The sequence below is a fragment of the Pristiophorus japonicus genome, chromosome 15, assembly GCF_044704955.1.
Source record: "Pristiophorus japonicus isolate sPriJap1 chromosome 15, sPriJap1.hap1, whole genome shotgun sequence".
NCBI lineage: Eukaryota > Metazoa > Chordata > Chondrichthyes > Pristiophoridae > Pristiophorus > Pristiophorus japonicus.
This window is the reverse complement of record NC_091991.1, coordinates 154,791,979-154,800,488: the sequence shown is the minus strand read 5'-3', so window position 1 is coordinate 154,800,488 and position 8,510 is coordinate 154,791,979.

Below are 8,510 nucleotides of genomic sequence, written 5' to 3'. Positions count from 1 at the left end.
CATAGATTCGTACAGATCCATCAGGCTTCATGACTGGGACGATGGGACTTGCCCAGTCGCTAAATTCCACAGGTGATATAATGCCTTCCCGCAGAAGCCTGTTTAGTTCGTGTTCAATCTTTTCCCTCATCACATAGAGTACAGCTCTGGCCTTGTGATGGACTGGTCTAGCGTCCTGTGTGATGTAGATTTTGACTTTGGCCCTTTGAAAGTGCCCACACCTGGTTGAAAGAGATGTTCAAATCGCTTTATAACTGTTGAGCAGGAGGTCCGTTCCTCTAATGACATGGCATGGACATCATCCCATTTCCAGTTTAGTTTTGCCAGCCAGCTTCTCCCCAGCAGTGCTGGGGGGTCTCCGGGGACAATCCACAGGGGAAGTCGGTTCACTGTCCCTTTGTATGTGACAGAGAGAATGGCGCTGCCGAGGACTGGTATGATTTCTTTGGTATAGGTCCTTAGTGTGGTGTTGACCCTTGTGAGTTTTGGTCTGTCTCTTTTATGCGGCCACAGTTGTTTAAATTGTTGAGCGCCCATGAGAGATCGATTCGCTCCCGTATCCAGCTCCATGTTGACAGATATCCCGTTGAGTAGGACCCTCATCATTATAGGAGGCGTCCTGTTGTAGGAGCAGCGGCCATTGATCGTGTTGACCCGCTGTACCGGGTACTGTCCCCACCATCTTCTGGTCCACTTTCCGACCCATCCAATTCGTATACCAGCCAAGCTGCCGTGTTTTTGCCAATGCGGGCCAAATGCCCTGTATTTTCACAATTTCTGCAAACAGCCTGCTGAAATTGACATCCTCTTGACGAGTGCCCACCCCCACACCTCCAGCACAGACATGTTCTATTGTTTAAAGTGTTCCCAAAGAATGAGCTTCTCTCAGTTTGTAGTTGATTGCTCGCATTGTGGGTTGATGAAGTGTGAACGGCCGTTCCTGTGGCCCTTGATGGCTTTTGCCTGCTGTCAAGAACCTGTTCTCCCGGTTTTGTCTGTGTGTAGGGGTAGCAGCTTGTTTAGTGCTGTGAACTTCTTGTTCCAATATTTCGTTAGTTGTCGTACCTGCATTGTAAAATCAACCTTGTTTCTTCTTCCCCTACCAAGAGTGTCTGTGCAACCAGTGCTGCTGCCTCTAAGATCAGGTTCTTGGTCTCTATGAGCTTTCGGAATATGCCTGCGTGGCCTATTCCTTAAATGAAAAAGTCTCTCAGCATTTCTCTCCTCAGTTCATCGGAGAACTCACATAAACTAGCCAACCTCCGAAGTTCCGCCACGAAGTCGGGTATGCTCTGGCCCACACAGTGTCTGCAGTTGTAGAACCTGTGTCTGGCCATGTGTAGGCTGCTCGCTGGCTTCAGGTGGCCTCTTACCAGTGCGCTCAATTCTTCAAACGACTTGCTTGCTGGTTTCTCGGGTGCCAACAGATCCTTCATTAAAGCGTATGTTTTCGAGCCACAGCTGGTCAAGAGATGGGCTCTTCTCTTGTCTGCCTTATCGTCGCCTAACCAGTCTTTGGTTACAAAGCTTTGCTGGAGCCTTTCTATAAAGTCCTCCCAATTGACTCCTGCATTGTACTTTTCATCTGATCCGTTGTTCGCCATTCTGTAGATTCTGTAATCCCATAACCCGTCGCCACTGTAAAGTCCTGTCCCCTCAGTACAGATTCACACGAGGCATGTAGTGAAGTCAAGGTCACTCTGGACCTGCACCTTTATTTCACCGCTCTGGAATCCGCACTTGCCTGAGACCTGTGCTTATATACCTGTCTCTTGCAAGTGCACCCCTGGTGGTAAAGTATGCTGGTGGTTACAGGTCATATCTTATTACAGTCATGTATAGCATGGTAGGATACAGTTATATATAATAATGTAAGATACATGACAGATTGTGACTGAAATCTGCCACAGCTGCTGCAGCCACAACTGCAACCTCCAAACAGGGCAAGGACAACATTGTCTGTGGCTTTCAAGGTGAACGTGGGTCTTAAGCTTTTGCATCTGGCTCCTTCCAGGCTACTGCTTCAGATATGAGCAACTTCTGGCAGTTTTCTGTACACTACTGCACAAGGAGGTCACTGAGGCTGTCTGTACACAGAGTGACAGCTTCATCTGTTTCTGTTTCATCAGAGACAAACAGGCGGAGTGAGCACAAGGGTTTGGACGGATTGCAGACTTCCCATGGCGCAGGATGCCATTGACTGCACACGCATTGTCTTGCATGTGCCTCACGTGAACTCGGCCATTATCATGAACTGAAAGGGATTACAGACCCTCAATATCCAGCTGGTGTGCGACCACACCTGCTGGTGAATGCCCGTTATCCTGGCAGTAGTCACAATTCCTTCATTCCGGGGCAGTCCTCTGAGCCACCTGTATTTGACCCACCAAGTCAAGTCAAAGGCTGGCTACTGGGTGGCAAGGGTTATCCACTCATGACATGGCACATGACTCGGGTACAGAACACATGCCCTCGTATACAGAAGGCCCACAGTGAGAGCCAAGCTGCCACAGGGAACATTATAGAGCACACCATCAGTATCGTCAAGCAATGCTTCCACTGCCTAGACCGCTCTGGAGGAGCCCTGCAGTACTTCGCTGAGTGGTATTGAGAATTGTAGTAGCGTAGTGCATTCTGCACAACCTGGTGATTAGTAGGGAGCAGCTCTTGTCACTACTTATTAGGTGAGGAGCAGGAGCACGAGGAAGAGTAGGAGGAGGAGGAAGTGGATGAAGTAGAGGAGGAGGAAATGCAACAGGAAATGGAGGAACAGGAAGAGGAAAGAAGGCTACAACATAAACAGACCCTTTTTGCCCAGACTCTACATGATCAAATAATTCAAGACCAATACCAGTAACCTCAACCACATCTCCCCATTTACCAACATTCCCAACTCCTTGCCTTTCCTCTATCACTGATCATCACATCTTCCTCTTTCCGACAACACAAAAATAAAACCCACCAGAAAATGCACATTCAAATCCAATTTCATTTCTTCAATCATGACATAATACATTCAAAATTAAACTAATCACCCTTGTGCATTGCCTTAGTGCCTGTCTTCCATGTGCCTTTGCCTAAGCTAGTGCTCCTATGAGGTGTTTCCCCAGTGGCTGCAGCATGGGTGGTGGAAGGCTGCTGATCTTCAATTGAGGAGGCTGCAGATGGCCTTAGAGACTGACCTCAAGCAGCTTTGGGCCTAGAGGGCTAGAGTCTGGGTTTTCTGGCTGAGTTGTCAAAACTACCGGCAGAGTAACAGGGGTTGGAGCAGGAATGGTGTCATCCTGAGAGAGGACAACAGGTTCGTGCACCACGGACCTACTGACACTCTCCCGGGGTGACGTCCCAGCAGTCCTACTGATCTGTTGGAGAACAGATTGATGGACCGCTGTGATACCCTGGAAGTCCCTTTGAACATTGGTATGTAGAGCCATGATGGCAGCAGTCTGAGCTTCCACTGCAGCACCCAGAACTTTGATGGAAGCTGTTTGTGCTGCAATGGAAGCTGACATCAGCCATCAGAAGCTGCATCATGGTTGCACATGTGTGCTGATGGAGGTGACCATCTGCGCCATGTTGGAAAGGATGAGCTCCAGGTCTGTGAAAAAGCCCTGTGCAAAGTTGGTGTTGGACTCTTAGATGCTCCTTGATGTTGAACACAGGCTTTCTCATGCTCCAAGCATTTGCTTATGCCCACCCATCAATCTTCTTCTGTAGCTTGGCCCATCAAAGTCTTTATCTAACGCCTTTGCAGCAGAAATAGTATGTGACCTTGCCCTGTGATGAGCTGGCACCTGTGCTATCTGTTCCTCCCGCCCTGACTCCTGCACACTTGCACTTATGCCTCACCACGTGCAGATCCCTCCCCTATCCCAGTCTCTAAAATGCATGCAGTGTCAACCCCTGAGCTGGTGGCTGCGAGTGTAAAATTGAGTCACAGTGTCTCTTTAACTCCATTGTCTTTTCCTCTTCCTCCACTGACTGGGATGGTTCTGGTTCTTGGGTATTTGAAATGGAAAGGGACAAGGCTTGGGTTGTGGTGAGGGGACAGGAGAAAATAAGAAGTGCATGCTTACATTATCTGTAGCTTGTGAGTCAGAAGAGATTGTGGGATGATGTTGGAGAGGGCAGAGGGAAGAGGATTAGGTGTACAGATGCTCTCATCATCGATCCCTCCAGCCCTGCCAGTGGCCACGGCCTGAGCGATGTCCATTCCCATGATGGCTAGCACTGTCTCCATGGGGATTAAAACATACAGGCGTATTTGTCCTCCTCCAGTTCTTTCCTGGTGCTTGCTGTTATGTGCCACTTGCTCCTGCAAAAAACAGGTAAGTGTGTCAATGAATGTCCTGCAATATATTTGGGTGATGTGGCTATCATGGTTGAATAGCTGCCAGTGTGTGCGAGCTGAGTAGTGGCTGCGAGGCTTGCAACAATGCTAAGTGTGTGAGGATGAGGATTAGCATACCAATTTTAGAGTTTAGTACTGATTGATAAGGATTGTTGGTAGGTGGGTGATGGGGGTGTAGGGAACTGAGTAGTGGATGAGGCTAGTGGTGCAGTTGCTAGGATATCCCATTTGAAGATTGAATTCACTTACCTTGACAACTCATGTGAGATCATTAAACTTCTTCCTGTATGCACCCACGATCTTGGAGCAACATCACTCGCGTTGACCTCCACCGCTACTTCTTCCCACTGGCTCCTGAGCACATGTCTGGAGGGCTTTCTGCCCCGCTGCGGATACAGGATGTCTCTTTTCTCCACCTCTTCCACCAAGACATGCAAGACATAGTCCAAAAATCTTGGTGCTTGCATGTTTAGCCATTGCTCAATGTATCACAGCCCAGGCTAACTTTCAAGAAAACCAATGCTTGCAGCCACAATGCACCTCCCCTTTAAGAGTTGCAGGCTGCCCTTATGTCGCACTAGCCCCTCGTGGTATTGGATCCCCTGCTGATGCATGGAGCCAATGAACAGTGTGGAGAGCACTGACAACAAGCATCAATCATTTAAAACAGGTGGCGGCATCAATTTAACGTGCTGCCCGCAACGCAATGAACGGGCGCGGCTTAATCCCGTACCACAATCCCCCACGCCGTTGTCTAATTTAAACCCCATTATCTTATCAAAGTATAGCAACATAACAAAATTACCACATGGTTATGAGGTGGTGGTATGTTTTAATAGACATGACTTGAAAGGGTTTTTGTAAAGTCCTTACACAATACCACAAATCCACACGAGGCACATTCTATGGACAAGGTCATTCAATGACCTGAACCTTTATTCACAGGACCAAGAAGTGATGACCCTGCGTGGGATCTCCCTTTATATACGTGGATGACCAGGTGAGGAGTGTCTCCCACAAGTTCACCCCCTGTGGTCAAGGTGTGCATTTCTTATGTATATACAGTACTGCAGTGTTGTTACATAAAGGTTACATACATGACATCACCTCCCCCTCAACATCTTATTGGGATCATAGGTTAAGTCTCTCGGGTGGTCTGCGTTCTCTCGTGGAGTGCCGCAGTTGAGGCTCTAGTTGTTGAGCCTTGGTATGCGTGTCTGCCACCTGTGGTGATTCCAATCTGTCCAGGCTGACCGCAGGGACTGTGCATGCTGCTGAATGTTCTTGTTGCTCGTTCACTGGTGGTGGTGTGAACACCATCTCATGAACTTCCTCAGGTTCCTCAGTGTCCATGCTGAACCTTTTTTTTTACTTGGTCCAGATGCTTGCGGCATATCTGCCCATTGTTAAGTTTAACCACTATGACCCAATTCCCCTCTTTGTCTATGACAGTACCCTCAAGCCATTTGGGCCCCAAAGCGTGATTGAGAACAAATACGGAGTTGTTAGATCTCTTAATTTCCAATGAAATACGAACTCCGATGGTAGTTTTAACTTTTTAATCTTGGCAGAGAGTAACAAGCTGCTGGCTGATAGCCAGTTTCTTTGTCTTACTGAAACCACATGGTCAAAATGGCTGTATTTATACCTGGATCAATTTACAGAAAAGAACTCGCCTTCTTTGACCTTATTGGCTCAATTGAAAGTCTTTTAACGTTTTAATTGGCTCGCTACCTGTTAGCGTGAATGTTTTCTCAGAAGAATCACTCAACACTCAGAGTCGGTTCCAACGCCAATGCGGCCTTTATTAATGCCAGTGGGGATGAAGCTTCAGGACTGGATCCAGGCACTTCACTCCGCAGAACAAAGGGTTTCATGGATCTTTATATGTTTTACAACAGTTTACTACAGTTACATACAACAGTTTACTACAGTTACATTAGACCAATAGATAGAGTTAGTCTCTAAACGTAAAGTGGCTCATGTGTTGCCAAGAGATGTGTTGCGAAGGGGTGTGTTGCTAGGAATGACTCATGTGTCTTGTAACATGGCCTGGGCCTCTCTTATCTTACTGTCCTTGGATGCTGTCTTTGGTAGCCTCCTTATTAGAGTTACATATTCGGTTCTTGTCAGCTCGGGCTGATTCATGCCCTCGTTATGTGATGTAGGCCCCCTTATCTCTATTTCTCGGGGCTATGCTTGTGGAGTTATAATGGTTTGTTATAGTTATCTTGTATCTTGTAACAGGGTTATTGCTCGGTCAGCCTCAGTCAATAGTTCACAGCTTGACTACCTGATTTCCCATCATGCCTGGGCAGCCATTTTATGTGTGGCCACTTTAAACTTATATGAGTTTAGATATATTCAGCATGTGCCTAATGCCTACAACAATTCCCTCCTTTCGGTAAAGGGACTAGTCCTAGTCCCCCTTTAACCGACCCCCCTACACTTGTTAGTTTTTGTGCACGGCCCGGTACTCCCTGCCTCAACGTGCTGGCCAGTCACGCGGTTTCAGGAGTCCCGGTTGCTTAGATCAAATTGACAAAGGTCAAATCCTCCTTCCCCTTTACAAGATAGGCTTGTTTAGTATTTGGGGACCGGTCATGGGTCCCTCTTCGTTGTTCATGGTGCCTGCATGCCTGGCAGGCCATTATGCCCCATGTTATCGCTAAGATCAATTGTATCCCGACCAGGACGTGTGAAATTATTCGAATCCAAGGATGGATGTTCACATTTATTCCCCAGTCCCAGACTTTCTCCACCAACTCTGACTTTGTAAGTCTATATCGATATCTTCTTCCAGTACTTTGATTTTAGATTGCAGTTGGTGGTAGAGCTTTACGGATTGACCCACCCTGAGCCTCAACTCTCGTAATACTTCAGTTAGATGTGGGATAGGGACCTGATCTGGCTCGTCATAATCCTGCAAATGATCATGGAGCTGATCGGTTACATCAATAATTTCGGACTTCCGGCGCCTGACCTGGGTGATATGCGCTTGCCCGATCGTGACAGGTCGTAGTGGCGTAAAGCAAAAGTTTGGCTGTGGTATCGTGCACTGCAGGTCATTATACTGGTATGAACGCTCTGTGGTAGAGACGCAGTATCTTCCCTTCCCTCCGTAGCCTGCCCTCGCGAAGTGCCTGTGTGCGGGCACTATTTCTAGTACACACCCGTCGGTTCGGTTAAACCCGCACCCGTCTAGCTCACCTCGGCCTACCGGGTGAGGGCACACTGTGATCTCCCCCCTTTGCTTGCAATCTGTTATGGAAATCCCGGTAAGTATGTTGTTTCGACGAACGGCGGAGGTGGTGGTCAGATAGTAACGCATGGAGACATTTTCCTGTATTACTTCGATATTCTCTAGTTGGTACAGGGGGAACGGCCCTGAGTCCGGCGTGGCTATAGGGATCATCAGGACTATCCCTATCCCAGTATTCCTACCCATCTGGCAATCTGGAATTGCTGGGTATACTCGGGTCAGTCCCTTCAGAGTACAATTATCCGGTGTCCCCCTCTGGTTAGCCAACTGAGCCAAATGTGAACTGTCTATCCAATCGGGTACTTCCCCGCATTGGATCTAGTCGAGACTGTCCCACATCCACAGACCATAAGTGTGGCAGAGTTGCCCCTGTCTTTGCTTTCCTGTATCTTCTTTTTCTCTATCAATGAGGTGATTGATGGTTTTGGCGTGAGCTTCCAGGACTGAGATGCCATCCAACTGGATTTCGGCACCCTCCTTTCCTAGGTTGGCTTGTTCTTCCTGGTTTTGCTCCACCCTCTCTAATAACCCCTTCATCACCCCTCTAAGCTGTTCCACCCTCTCATTTAACCCTTGTATATCTATCGAGTCTACTACGGAGGTCCCTGTATTGAAAACAGTGGCAATATCATTAACTATTTCCCTCTTGACTCTGGGGGCTGACCCCTGTCCCCGGAATCTACTGGCACCCATTGCATCGGCAGCCTGCTGCATTACAACTTTACTTAATACACTGTACATTTTCCTTGACTGTTCTGTACAGTATTCCGGCATCTGGATGCCTGAAATATTGATCAGGACAGGCACAATTTCATGTTTAACATTATCATACAATAATTCCCCTTCGTTGTACATTACAATCCCATTCTCTGGTCCCTTAGTAGTTATGGGATAAGG